This window comes from Micropterus dolomieu, linkage group LG10 (genome assembly GCF_021292245.1).
Source record: "Micropterus dolomieu isolate WLL.071019.BEF.003 ecotype Adirondacks linkage group LG10, ASM2129224v1, whole genome shotgun sequence".
In the NCBI taxonomy this organism is placed as follows: domain Eukaryota; kingdom Metazoa; phylum Chordata; class Actinopteri; order Centrarchiformes; family Centrarchidae; genus Micropterus; species Micropterus dolomieu.
In genome coordinates this window covers 21,657,891-21,672,061 of record NC_060159.1, presented here as the reverse complement: position 1 = coordinate 21,672,061, position 14,171 = coordinate 21,657,891, and the positions used below count along the sequence as shown (strand labels likewise).

Here is a 14,171-nt window from a genome sequence, read left to right as displayed (position 1 = left end):
GTGTGTGTGTGTGTGTGATCTGATGGGATCAATAGTGGTTTGGGAGGCCCAGTTGGCAGCTGCTGAGAGCAGGAAACAGGTGCAGACATGGCTGCTTGATGTACAAGGCGACTGAAATGAGATGAAACCACTTGACCCCCAGAAGAACCAATTAATTACACAAAATATCCTGCAACAGTGAAACTCGTACCAGCTCGAATGTGGCAGATCAGCGAGGAATGCCTGGATCCAGCACAGCCCTGCCTCCCCTATCTCTGTTTGAATAAAGAGAAAGATGATAAAGTTAACTGAGAAAAACCACAAGAGTTGAAATGTTTGCTGCCTGACAATGAGGAGGATTTTCCAATAATGCATGAAATTTTGCACAAACACACAGAGAGAAGAGAGAGAGCGGTAAAGACACATAGAGAGAGAATTTGTGTGAGAGAAAGCCAGAGATTGACAGTTACTGGGAGGATTTTCAACAGGGCTCTTTCCTGAGAGTATTGTAGAGCAGCAGCTGAGATGTTAGGCATGCTAATGCTACTGCTAATTATGCAACTGTGTGAAACTGGCCAGAAATACACAAACACACGCAGCAGCACCTCAGAGACAAACACACTGGCCAAATCAAATACAACTGAAAATTTCCATCTCTACATCAGTACCATCTAAATCTCCCTTTTGTTCTTTATAAGTCTTCAATCCTGCTCTGATATAATAATATGGGGGAGTGCAAATACATATTTATTAACTCTGCAAATTAGACCAACTGTAGTTAGCGGTTAGATAGTAGGATCACGTAAAAAACTTGTTGATAGATTTTGGTAAATTGACAACTATGGTGCAGATCCAGATCCAAAGCACCACCATGTGGTCACACAGTACTGTTTGCTAACTTCTGAACTGAAAGTAGTTTCTTTGTTTTATATTGTGATTCAAGAGGTGTGGTACCATCACACTAAAATTTAAAACACCACAATGTTGTTGTAGTTCATTACAATGAGCCACCATGATCAGTGGAGGTAAATAAGTATGACTCTTTGTTGTAAGGTTAAAGATTAATTTATGGTAATAATCAAAATTTTCATTTAAATAAATGCCTGTTAAGTCACTATCGGTGAATGATGTAACAATGGTGATTGAGCTGATGGCCCACTGATGAAAGGCCTTGCATTTGCAGTATTATGAACTGGGTAAGGATTTAACTGGCGAAACACGAGTAAACTTTTATTATAAGGAAGTCATAGGAAATGCAATGCTTTTGTCAGTGAGATTAGTACTGACCACCATAGCTCCTCATAAGTGTGTCTACAAAACAAGACAACATTTTCAACATTTTTTGACAACAGATTTCAGTTTGAAATATTGTAGGAAGTAGGCTAATGTAACAACAAGAAGAAGCCACAGTGAGTTGTTAATGAAGAGCTGCAGGCAACAGCTGCACACCTCCATCCTCTCAGCGAGGCAACCAACTTCTTTCACTGTGCGCTTCTGTTCGCAGACTCAAGCCATGTGCAGCATAAAATCAGATCAGTTGTTCACAGAATGATGGAAATAGGCCATTTATTGACTAACTTCTTTATCAAAACCACAATAGTTTGTTTTGCTGCCCACAGATTTCTTCCACAAAAGAGGAATGTTGTGGTATGAATGAGTTGATGGTACAAATACATCTTGGGTTAGCGACTGACCTAGCAAGCTTGCTAGTTAGCAAGCCAGCTAGCTGGGAGAGCCACGGTTAGCATGTTCAAGAATTATAAATAGTCATCAAGCTTCTAGGGCCACATATTTTGTGAGGAGTGAAGGAACTTTGCTGTGCCACTTTATGGTATGACCAGGACTTTTCCAGCAGATCATTTCCACCTTTATCCAGTGCTCCTGATAATAGGGAATATTTGAATAGGCCCAAAAAAGTTTTAGTTTTTTGATATACACAAAAAAACACATTATTCCTTGTAAGTGTTTCATAGTTATTGCCACTTTGCCTAAACTCTTTAGTGCATTGTGCAATTGCAACCCAACTTTGATGACAAATTTAGAAAACTAGTTTGTGGTCATCAGTCTGATTTTATTAATTATTGAATAAAGCCCTGATTTTAGGTATTCTGAAGCAAACCAGCATGATTCCCCGTGAGTTTGTGTACTTGGATACAGATCCAGTTAAAAATCTCCATGCATTTGTACAGCATGCATTGCTTTTGTTATTTATTGTGGGAAGAGAATTATTACAATGGGGAGATCTAGTATGCTATTTTTCCTTCTTAACAGTATTTAAATTCTGAGGGACAGAAATACTTTTTGATGGGTTGACAAAGTTTTATTTAAATATGAGCATCATTTTCAGCCTTAAAAAAAAACCCATTCAAACTCTTGAGCGTGTCAGTCAGCAGTAGGTGCATTCAGTCGGGTGAAGGGGTGAAGGGGGATCTTTGAGGTGTATAGGTATCAGGTGGCCTTCTCTTCTGAAGCACCAAGCAAAAATTTTGAACACTGCCCTAATTGAGTGCCCCTCCCTTGGCTGGCGTGGTCCTGGTATCCCCCCTCTCGGGGCCCGGGGGGGCCAGTGTGGCCGTCTGGGGGGGCCTGACCCCAAAACCCTGCCTGAGGCACTGACTGCCACCAGCCTGAACCCTCCCTAACCCCCAACTAGCTCACTCCCCTCTCCGGCTTTCTTTCTCTGATGCTCTGCTCCTCTCTGTCCAATTGGCTCTGAGCTACAGACTTCTTTTGTCTGTCCTCATTAGAATACTGATCCCACACACACACACACGACAATACACACATTCATTTTTCACTAATTGCAGTATCATTAGTCGACCCATTGCTTGCCAGATGGTAAACAAAGGAATTTGAAAATTAAACTGAGAAAGTGGGTATAATTTTCTACACATTTCATAAAATAAAATATGTAACGTAAAAAATATTTAATTTGGTTTAAACCTCTATCCTGTAGACCATCTGGATAAGGAACCTGCTAATACTCACACACTTTCGGTGCTTGTGGATAATTTTAAGTACAGTGAACTGGCTATTATTTTTCTTTATTACCATGATTTGTAAAATGTGAACAAGAAACCAGGCTTCAATTATTTGGCCATGAATAAATTAATAACCTTAAATGTGTGGATGTGCTGACAGGGACTTCAAACAAAAGTAAAGTATCATTGTAATGGCACTGCAGCGGGTCGAAAGGTGCTTATCTGTATTCACAACAATTAAATGTGACAAAAACTTTGTAAAAACTCAGATTTTTCTTCTGTTATTCTCATCTAACTGCACTACCTATCACTGTAGCCGCTTGGTATGTCTTTTCTGGCACAGAGGGAGAGGCGCTTTACGTATCAGATTTGTTTAGAAGAACTAGACAGTCAGCATGAGCACTGATGGTTACCATAACTGAACAGACACTGACATAAATACAGCCAGTATATAGTGTCTTCCAAGGACAGAACAATTAAATTTGGATGTTACTCCCTTTGTTGTTTTTATGGCATCCCTTTTTCAGTGCGATCATGATCACAGACTCTGCATCTGAAGAGTCTTTTTATTTTCTCTTCACCTCTGTGTGGTGTCTACGTGTCGCGGGGAATCCAGGTGGTAGTGAAACCCATGTGAAGAGAGAATAACTAATGTAGACACATCTATTCTTTGCCTGCACGAGTCCAGGTATGAGACTCACACCAGAAGAAGGCTGCCTGGCTTCTCTGTCACCTCATATCTCTCCACTTGGTTTTTCATTCATTCAACACAGAAAACTGTATATGTGCATGCAACAGGACATTATCATAGGTGTAAGGGTAAAAACAACAAGTGACTGTTACACTCATGATGAACTTTTCTGTCTAGTAATCTGAATCTACTGATTCTTAGAAATTATTTTCAGGAAAATACATTTTTAAAGTAAATATTGGAAGTGTGTACTCAAGACATTTAGAAGGGTACTGCGTGTCAGCATTTTAAATATATAAAAAAAAAATAGTACATTGGGTTGATCACAATAGTGATAGCTCATTATTCATATGCAACACAACATATAGTTTATAAATCAAATGCATTCACAATCCATGGCAATCAGGACAATACGGTGCGTCTAAATACGTATCCATTATAAGCCTCTGAACAGCTCAAGCTTTGTGCTACATACATACATAGCAACAGGGAAAAACATGATCAATGATGCAATCATGACCCACTGATCGGGTATGTGATTGCAGAAGTTGTGCCTACAGAGAGCATTGTCTCTTTTAGACACAAACTGAGAGAAATCACAGATGAGTTTGTCTGTGCAAACGAGCCGGTCCCTTCAAATCCTCTCTCCACCATCCACTAGCACTTGTCCATCATTTTGATTGGCAGCTCAGAGGAGGGCTCTGACGGGCAGATGAGAGCAAGAAGCCGATCTTTGCCTCAGAGGCAACAGCGGCAGTCCTGTGTTTCCTGCCTACCTCCCACCACCTCCTCCTGCTCTCCTGCCCGCCTACCACCGCCTCCTGCAGGCCCTCCTCCCTCCTACGCCTGCAGCCAATAAAAAGTGGACATCTCATGGAGGAAATGTATTGTTTACAAGGACCAGTGTGCTCTCGCTGCCTGTCTGGCTATTGTTAAGGCATCAAGGGAAGACAAGAAAGTGCAACATACATAAAGTTGTCACCAAGAGCTGCATTTAAGAGCATCACTTCTGTAGAGCTCTGAGAAACTTCACTAAACATTCCTGCACGGAGAGACTTCATGCTGCTGCGCCGCCTCCTTCTCCAAGCTCACTTTGCTTCCCACATCTACCTTTAAATTCTTCTTTTTCACCTGCATCATGTTCTCCAGGACTGACCTCCATCTCAACCACCTTCATCTTCCTTTTATTGACCCTGACCTCGCTCCTCAGGCCCACTGCGCTCTCCAGGACCCCCTTCAGTCTCTTTTTATGGACCGTACCTGCCCTACAGTATACCACACCTCGCTCCCCAGGCTCACCTTCTTCTCTTAGCCCACCTTGTTTTCCAGGCCCGCTTCATTCTCCAAGCCCACCTCATTCTCCAGGCTCCCTGTGGCCACTTGATTTTCCAGCTACCTCTGCAGGCCCAGTCTCCACTCCACAGGCCCTCACTAGTCTCCAGGCTCCACATGCCCACAGCTAGAGACACTTTGATGTTGCCCTCCTGGCAGACAACATAGGGGTTGGTGGACGGATTGGTGTGTGTGTGTGTGTGTGTGTGTGTGTGTGTGTGTGTGTGTGTGTGTGTGTGTGTGTGTGTGTGTGTGTGTGTGTAGAGCAAACACACATAACACTAAAAATAAAATCACATGTGCACATCACAAAAGAGCCTCATTGGTGTGTGTGTGTGTGTGTGTACCACACTGGAATACACTCTTTTCTTTCTTCACATTCACAAACACAGAAAAAAGGCAAACATGAAAAGGACTGGGTGATGAGCGGCTGACAGCAGACTGGCTCAGCTCGGTCTGGCCACAGTGGGCGGGGCGTCCTCTAAAGATTGACACATGTCACCACCAATAAGACTCCAGCCTGACTCCAGACTCAGCTGTCAAACCACACCAGGCTGGCTCACAGCCCCTTGGAAGATTACATTGACAAAAAAATTAATTATAATCAAAAGATTTTCAATAGAACATTTATTAACAAACTAAATTATCTGAAGAAGAGAAACAAATTGGAAAAGGTGCATTTAAATAAAATTCAGAACTCTTCTGAAATGTTTCCAACATGGACTTATCGAGTTCTCACAATATCTGTTTGTTTGTTTGTTGTTTTGATTTGATGTCAAGGGGTTAGCATAAGGACTCACAGAGAAAGTATTTCATTTTCAGAGATATAACATGTTTTACATTCAGGAAAATGAACAGTGATACCCACTAGAGCAGTTTACATGCATGATAAACTTTATCTAAGGAGACAAACTCCCTCATATTATGGAACCATTTGCTCCTATAATCTATTGCATGTACCCTGAGTAACGTACACCGCACTTTTTCACTTCACTAAACGCTTTTAGCTACTGTAGATCCCTCCAGTAGTCAACACGAAGCACGAGGTCTTGTTTAAAAAACGGGGTTTTATTTCTACAACATATCATGTCAACCCCTAAGAACTGGCTGAAAAGAGAGAAAAAATAAAAGGATACAATAAATAAAATGCATGTCTTGAATTCAGTGTGTGCCGTTATAGTTACACACTAGTTAACACAAGCTATGCACATGAAATATATCACAGAAAACCGGATACAAAAGAAACATACCTCGTAGGCTGCTTTCTACTTAAGAGGGGCTAAATCTTAAGTTCTTCCTTGTCTTCTTTCTCCTCAGATAATATACGTCCAGATATGTTTATATTCTTAATATTTACTTAGCTTGGAGAGCTCTTGCTATGCTATGTTTTTAGCACTTCGCTTGCAGGTGTTGTGCCCTTTTAATTACGTGCGGAACACAAGATCGGAGCTAATTAGTTCCGCCTCTACGATCTCCTATTATTTTCGGGTAGGAACCAAAAACAGTAACAAATTTAACTAAAAACTAAAATGTGAGGCAGTTACAGCTATCTTGCCTTCATAAGTTTGGTATCTGAGGTGTCTCAGGGGTATGTATCACCTTGGAAAACAAGTATACAAAATACTATATTTAGTCTCAATGGCAGTTATGCAAGCTTGATAAGTCAACCAGATGCACCTGGTGCTGTAAACACCACTAGGATCAGAAAAAAGTAGAAAAAAATTGATTTCACAGTGGAAGCACAAGGAAAGTGAAAACGTAGACCCATGTAGACATGTTAAAATTGTCTTTTTATCTTATTATATTGGTGGTTTCAGTGAATGTAACCTCTGCAGATGTTTCAGGAACACAGACTGAGGTCAGAAGGTCATTTTATTACTCACTCCTAATTTATCCCATGTGGACTGGACTGATGATTTCCTGCCAAAGAACCTGTTAAAAACTTTGTATTGCAGTCCTCCAGTGGTGGGGTTTCTCTGAGCTAATCCTCTGTACTTCAATAAGAAAATTATAATTGCAAATGATCACAGATGAACTGACCGCTATCCATGGAAAACTATAATTGTTGCTGGCCTCATTTGAGGACTCTGGAGTCGATCTTAGGTCACAGCTGAACACCCAATGACATTCAGTGGTGGCACCTGGTGAGCTCTCTATAAGAATTAAAGCCAAAGTCAGAACAATTATGTGACAGTATTCCTCCAGTGTCTTGTGAGAGACACATCCGCTCTTAAAAGGAACATTTTGCTCCAGTTATTGCTCTTCAAGGGGATTACGCTTTTTATAGAACTATAGGAATTCACTTACTTCTCCCTCAAGGGGTACTACTTAAATGTCATTTTTGTCAAGCAGATTATGACAAACTTTAGACTGCTTATTAAATATCGCATGTCACGGCCCATCAACCTTGATGTTGAGAGCAACATTAGAAGCTCTATAATGATCAAATGTATTTTTGATTTGAAATGAGACAACAATGAAGCACCGTCAGAGGAGGATTCATTTGCCTTAGCTTGCGGTTGTTGCTGGATGTACGGCCTATGGCTGGCAGGCTGCTGCTAGCGCTCTGCCAGGCAGATGAGAGCCGGGTTAATGTTGGGATTTGTTCCCTAAAGCTCTGACACAATGGAAATACTGATCAGCTCTGCCGTCAGCCTCAAGACTTGCTAATCGCTAATCAGCCCTTACACAGACTCTGTCTGACTTACACACATGTACACAGACATGTACACACACACACACAGGTTCAGTAGTGACACAATTACGTCTCGGCATTATGCGTGTATGTTTGTGTGCAAAACTGAAATACCCTGTATGTCTTGAACTTTTTATTTTTTCACGTTTTCTGTCATACACTTTTTTAAATCTTGAATCTGCTGCATACATCTAGCAACTAAAAGCAATTGCAATAAACTGTTTCAATTACTGCCATTCAAACTTCATCTTAGTATAGAAAACGGTTTTATGCACCTCAGTTCTTCTTTTTACCATCTTAATACACTAACCAAAAACAGTCCCCTCAGATTGGAACCAGTTAGCAACACACATCAAATAGACTGCTAATACAAAAAGGTCAAAATTGAAAGTGAAGTATAATTTAGGTCTAACTCTGTTAGAATTTTTGGGCCCATTGTTTGTATCTTTCTATGTTACTGTCTAGAAATTGTCCCATGAATATTGTACGTATTTATCATAGGACGTATATAGAATATATGAAACCTGGAAACACTAGAAACTGCACCTGCTAAAGCCAATGGCTGATTAACAATAAACATTGCCTTGTTTGGATTAACAGCTGTTATACAATACATTAAAAAATCTCACACAAGTGCAGTGGCTGGATCATATGTAAATTCATGTATATATTATAACAAAGCTAAACTACTGAGGTGAAAAACCTTTAACAACATTAATAAAAAGAAACAACAGAGTTTTTGTTTTATTATTATAATTTTTGGTAGAACTTTTGTTAAATGTTGCCAATTCTAATTTCTAAATCTTTTTGAATTTGTTATCTTTCTATTTGCTAGATTATAGCAAAAAGATAATTTCTTTAAGTAAACATCTAACTAAACAAAGAAAAACACTATAACTAGCAATATGGCTGCTAGACAAGATGCAAACTTTCTCATTATTCTAAAGAAGCTTTTTTCTGCTACTGCTGTACTTTACATTGCTCGATCAGAGAGGCAAATGCCATTTCGATTTTTAAATCAAGACTGAAAACCTACATATTTCTCTTTTTTTATAAATAAAGCAACAAAATATATATCCATACACATGACATTGTTATTATCTTGTGTTTATAGTGTATTTTAGTAGGGACCGATATACAGCTTGCATAGATAAACTGAAAACAGCAATCCAATGTGTGTATCATAGCGTTTTTAGCAGTTGCTAATTTGCAACACCCGTGCCTAGAAGGGCTTTTAAAGAAAAGAAACATTAAAACAGTGAGGGAAAAAGAAAAATGAACAAAAGTATACAAGTACAAAAAGTTACAGTATCTCTGATTATCTCTGATATTGTGTTCATTCTTTTATTAAAGTGTATTGAGACACTGTTATTTTACACTTAAAAAACGTGCATGCTTACTAGTCAACAAACGCACTTAAATGACATCTTTTTAAGTTTATTTATTAATTTTTGTAGTTGTTCAAATATATATTTGCATTTTTTTCAGATTAGTTTAACCTTTTTTAATTTTACAGGTAATTGGCACAAAACCTGAAAGTGCAGTGCCACTAACAACTGAACTGAAGATGCTTGATGGATTTTTCTACCACCATTTAAATAATTTAAATGTAATATTTACTCAAAATGTTGTCATTTTATTGCCTTGAAATTTCCCTGGAATGATAATATAAGATGAGTAAATCAAAGTCCATTTATGCATATTTATGTGGAATTTGACTGAAGTGCAAATGTCTAATTTCAGTCTTTCCATTGACAACCAGCCAACGGTAGTATTTATCAAATAATAATCCAAACTGCATCATTTCAATTGCAGCAGAGGTGGAGCACATCTGATTTGTAATAAGAAGGACAACATCCAGCCCCAGTATCAGTCTGTCCACCTGGCAGTTCCCTGTGATTAATTCAACATCTCAATCACATCCAATGTCCACAGCTGATTTCACTCTCCACTGCTCCCCTCAAAATCACTATGATCAAAATCCCACCTCAGCCATCTTAACCTCCTCGACCACGTCCAGGTACTTCCTGTCTGTCCCCACCCCCACCACCCTCAGATAGGACCAGTCATATGGAGGGAATATGGGTATTGTTCTGGGCTGGGCCGGCCTCTTCACAGGAACATTGGATTCTGTTTGAAGTCGTGATCCGGCACGGCCGACTCACCTGCAAGATCAATACGCCGGGTTCAAAGCTGCCGGCTTCACAGAGAACACACTCTTATTAATTTATAGAAACTTCTAGAAACTTTGTCTGAAGGGAAAAACCTCCAACTCTGTGTGGTGGAGAGACAGGGGGAATTATTAATATACCTGGAGAGAGAAAGAGAGACATGGGGGAAGAGAGAGGCCGACCAACCATCTTCTAACACCTTATATGAATATTTAAATGAGTTACTGTTTGATGTGGATTGATCATACAAAAAGTGTGTGTGTTACTGTGTGTGTGTGTGTCGGAGTAGACAGAGGGATAAGGAAGACGGTTAAAAGACTCATCAAGAACACGAGTGTGTGTAGGCGTGTGAGCATGTGTGTGTGCGTGTGTGTTTAACTCATTAAGGGAGTCTATTTGAGTTTTCTTTTGTTGTCAGATTTGATGATTTGGGGGAAATTTCCAGCCTTGGATTCAAAGCATTCCTGTTCGGCGCTCCAAGCCCGCGGCGGCAGGGTATGAAACACTCGCCATTTATATTTAATGATATCAATTTATCAACAGGAACAATCTCAGGATGTTGGCTCAGATTTGATTCCATGTTCCCCTGTTTTTACCTGGGGGACACATGCACACGTTTTCTCATCGCTGTGCCATTACCATACTCCTCTCTTTCTCTCACATCTGTGCGCTGATAATAACCAACAACTTCCTGACACTGCAGTTCAATCTGTGCCTCGCTTGCTTACCTCAGAAACACTGAGACTGGTGCTGAAGAGAGGGTGAGGTTTCGGGTGGAGTTTTCTCATACTGCACGCAAACCTTACAAAACAAAAAGAAATGTAGGAGTTAAGAAAATGATTTATGAATCATGTACAGAACAGTAAGTTATAATGTGTATAATAGGTAAAGTCTTGACTTACAATATTTCTTTTTGCAGAACTGACACGATCATAGAAGGTAAGTCACTGCTATTAATACTGTATGAATATGTGTTTTAAGAGAGAAAAGGCATCACTCTGAGGATGTTTACCCACCTTCTAATGTCCTGATATGCATGCTCACACTGAAAAAAGTACAGGTAAACAAACGGTTATATCAATAATTTCTACTGGTAGAAATAACACTGGAAGTTATTGGAGAATCCATACAATGTCAAAGATGACAATAGCAAAGCAACTGTACAATACAGAGCCAAGGCTGTTTGGGCTGTGTGACACAGGACAGCTACGTTACATTAGCAACAATAGTGGCAGTACTAGTGGTAGAAATGGTATCAATAGTAGAGTAGATTTGGAGTTAGTTTTCAATAGCACTTTAACAAAATGTGATCCAGTAGCCTATTAAATCTGATTATGATAGTGCATCCTTTATCAAATATATTCAGGATATCTATTTTAAGTTGAAAGCTAAATTGGCCTTTTTTTGTAACCAGGCATCTTTAAGGGAGACCTGGTCAAGTCTGCATAAAAAGTCACAGACAAAACAACACTAAACAAAAACAGGTAAACTAAAAAAAATAAGCAACTACAACGTGAAATCCTTTTGAAGACGGATCCAAGTGGTTGGAGCAGAAAACATTATGCCATTTTGCCATCTCTCTCTGTACATTAGGGACAGACAGCAGGTTTTTGCTGTATCACCTGTATACTATACACTAATTCTAAGCTGGTTTTGAACTTGTAGTGTGTTCACACTGGAAAAGTGACAAAATAAAGTATATTCAGAACAGTCACAGCAAACTAATTGTGGATGGTGATTAATCAGCACAAGGAAAACCTTAGACAACAAAATCAAGTTTCCTTTTTTTTAAAGGAGCAAGTCAGTGTTGATTTCTTAGTGTAAAATGCTAATAACTGCAAAACATCATACTATAAGAATTAATATATAGTACTATATATTGCATTTAATATGGATTGTTGGACCCAGCTAATGATTGAAGGTAAACTCTATGAAATATATTTGCAGAAACATGGTGGCCAATTGCACAGAATGGCTCTAAAGAATAACTTATATGTAAGAACTTAATGGTATTATAGATTATAAAAGATAAGCATTTTCTCCAACACCAATCAGAGCCCAAACCAAGGTGGATTTATATTAAATTGATTATTTATGTTAAGTTTTACAATACATCCAAATCCTAATTAAGATTTTACCCATGCACCAGGTTTCAATGAAGTCTCACTGAAAGAAATCATTTTGAGACTCCAAAGTGTTTCTGAACTGATGTCAGACACACAAGGACTATAAGTCCAGTATTTCAGTAGTCTCACTGTTCGTTAGCTTCAACTACAACTGATCTGACATGACACTCTCTTGATTCTGGCACCTAAAGGTGAAGTAAAAATCTGATTACAGTCCTAATCTAAAGAACCTCAAAGTCAAAGAAATGCTCTATTAATCACTGAGTGTCTAAACCTCCTGCTCCTCCTTCTACTGCTTTAATGTGCTGGTCTGTGTTGGTCGAGGACTTCTAGAAGTTGTGTGTGTGTGTGTGTGTGTGTGTGTGTGTGTGTGTGTACACGCCGCATATAAAAGCTCCTCCATCCTCGAAACCAACTGAACTCGAACAAGCTCAAAGCAACAAGGTTCAAGAGTGCACGGTTGAACTGGAGAAGCTGAAAGTGTGTGTGAGAGGGAGACGCTTAAGAGGTAGATATTACATGACTGTGTGTGTGGATGGAAAGTCCAGTGTGCAGGCCGCTGCAGTGAACTCTGGGGAAAGCAGAGAGAATCCTAAGTCAGTCTGTAGAGATTGAGGGCTTTCCCTTTCAACTAGAGCTCCCCTGGACCTGCACAATCAAAAAAAAAACACACACACACAAAAACACACCCGGAGACACAGTCTTGTAGGTAGATCCATGCACAGACAAGCAACAACACACACATACTGACAGGAGCAGAAAAACACACACATACACACATGGGGGACATGAGGACGTGGATGCCCGCATGCACACACAGACAAAAGCACACATGGTATATCGCTACACATTGTTACACACCGGAACGCACACAAACGGATGCATGTACGCACATACACACACTCGCGCTCTCTCTCTCTTTTAGTGTCTCTCAGTAGTTCCTCAGTGTTTCATCTGACAGCTTATTCCCAGTGTGGCTCCACTCTGTATTCACCCCGGATCCCCTCAGCACAGACACCCTGTGAACACACATTCCCAGGTGGAGAGCAGGGGAAGGTGACCTCAGTCCACACACACACACACACACACACACTCTCTCTAACATGATCATGTTCTCAACCTGACAAAAACAAATTCACCAAATTCAAATTACAAAATAAGTTTCTGCTGTTCACAAAAAAAGTGAAAATGTTACTGTTTTAGAATTAGCATATTCTTAAAATGTCTGACATGTCTGCCGTGACGAGGGGCTGTCTCCAACAAGTTCTGGAGATTTTCAGGTGACACATTTTCAGTTCAGTTTCTTGGTTTAGTTACAGTACGAGGTGAAACCTGAAGGGCTGAGTTTGCATGTGAGTGAAACAGGCAGTAAAAAAATCAAAACTGCACCCAGCTGGTAAATCAATGATCATGTTTTTTTCCCTCCTTAAAATCCGCCTACTGTAAAACTCCAAAAATATGGCTCATAACTATTTTGGCAGTCTAAAAAGTGTGAAAAGAAATCTAATAAAAAAAATGTAAAAAGTGAGTATAGTTCTTTGTCAATTACTGAAGATGTTTTTACTGTTGTTCTCTATAACATTTCTAAATACAAATATACAAAAAAATGGCATGTAAAGCAAGTTTTTGTAGGTTTACTGTCCACTAAATATCTTGTGAAATGGTAAAAAATTAAAAGTTTTTCATAGATGTTTGTATAGTGCAGCCTAGAAACCTTGATATTTCTGAGATGTATGCAGGTGTTAATATTCAGTGCATAGCTTATTTTAAAAAATGTCAAAAACAACAAGTTTAGTGTTCCAATATATAAACATTTGTTCTTGCTTGTTTTCTCTTTCTTCGTCTCCCTTTAAAGGTGTTAAAATCAATATGTTTATATTCACAAAGGATAAGGTGAAATGTGAAACAAGTCACCAAAAGTGACAAACACTCTATCCACTGTACTCTACCTGCTCAGCACAAAATGACACAGTTGGTGACTAGCTGGTGAACAAAGTGAAGCATTTAGCAGCTAAAAAGCCAGATATTTCCCATAAGAATTTGTAAAGAACAAAAAACAGAGCAAAATGGAAACTGAATGTTGGACTTGTGTTTGTCAGGTGGCCACAAACACAACTCTAATTCTAATGTTGCTTTATGTCTGCTCAATTTTCTAAATAGGCAACTGTTTGCTAACAAGTTCACCATATCGACTTT

General features: G+C 39.3%; 1 long non-coding RNA gene across 2 annotated transcripts; it reads right to left on the bottom strand.

Annotated features, from left to right (window-relative positions):
* Positions 1 to 10: 10 nt before the first annotated feature.
* On the bottom strand, positions 11 to 6,378 carry LOC123977306. 2 transcript variants are annotated; one of them, XR_006826630.1, is made up of 4 exons: positions 6,234 to 6,378; positions 5,331 to 5,551; positions 191 to 254; positions 11 to 111 (listed from the first exon to the last, which is right to left on the bottom strand). It is a non-coding gene; the product is annotated as an uncharacterized LOC123977306 (long non-coding RNA). The 2 variants fall into 2 exon arrangements; XR_006826629.1 differs by lacking the exons at positions 11 to 111; positions 191 to 254 and having other exon boundaries at positions 2,284 to 5,551.
* Between the last annotated feature and the right edge of the window lie 7,793 nt (positions 6,379 to 14,171).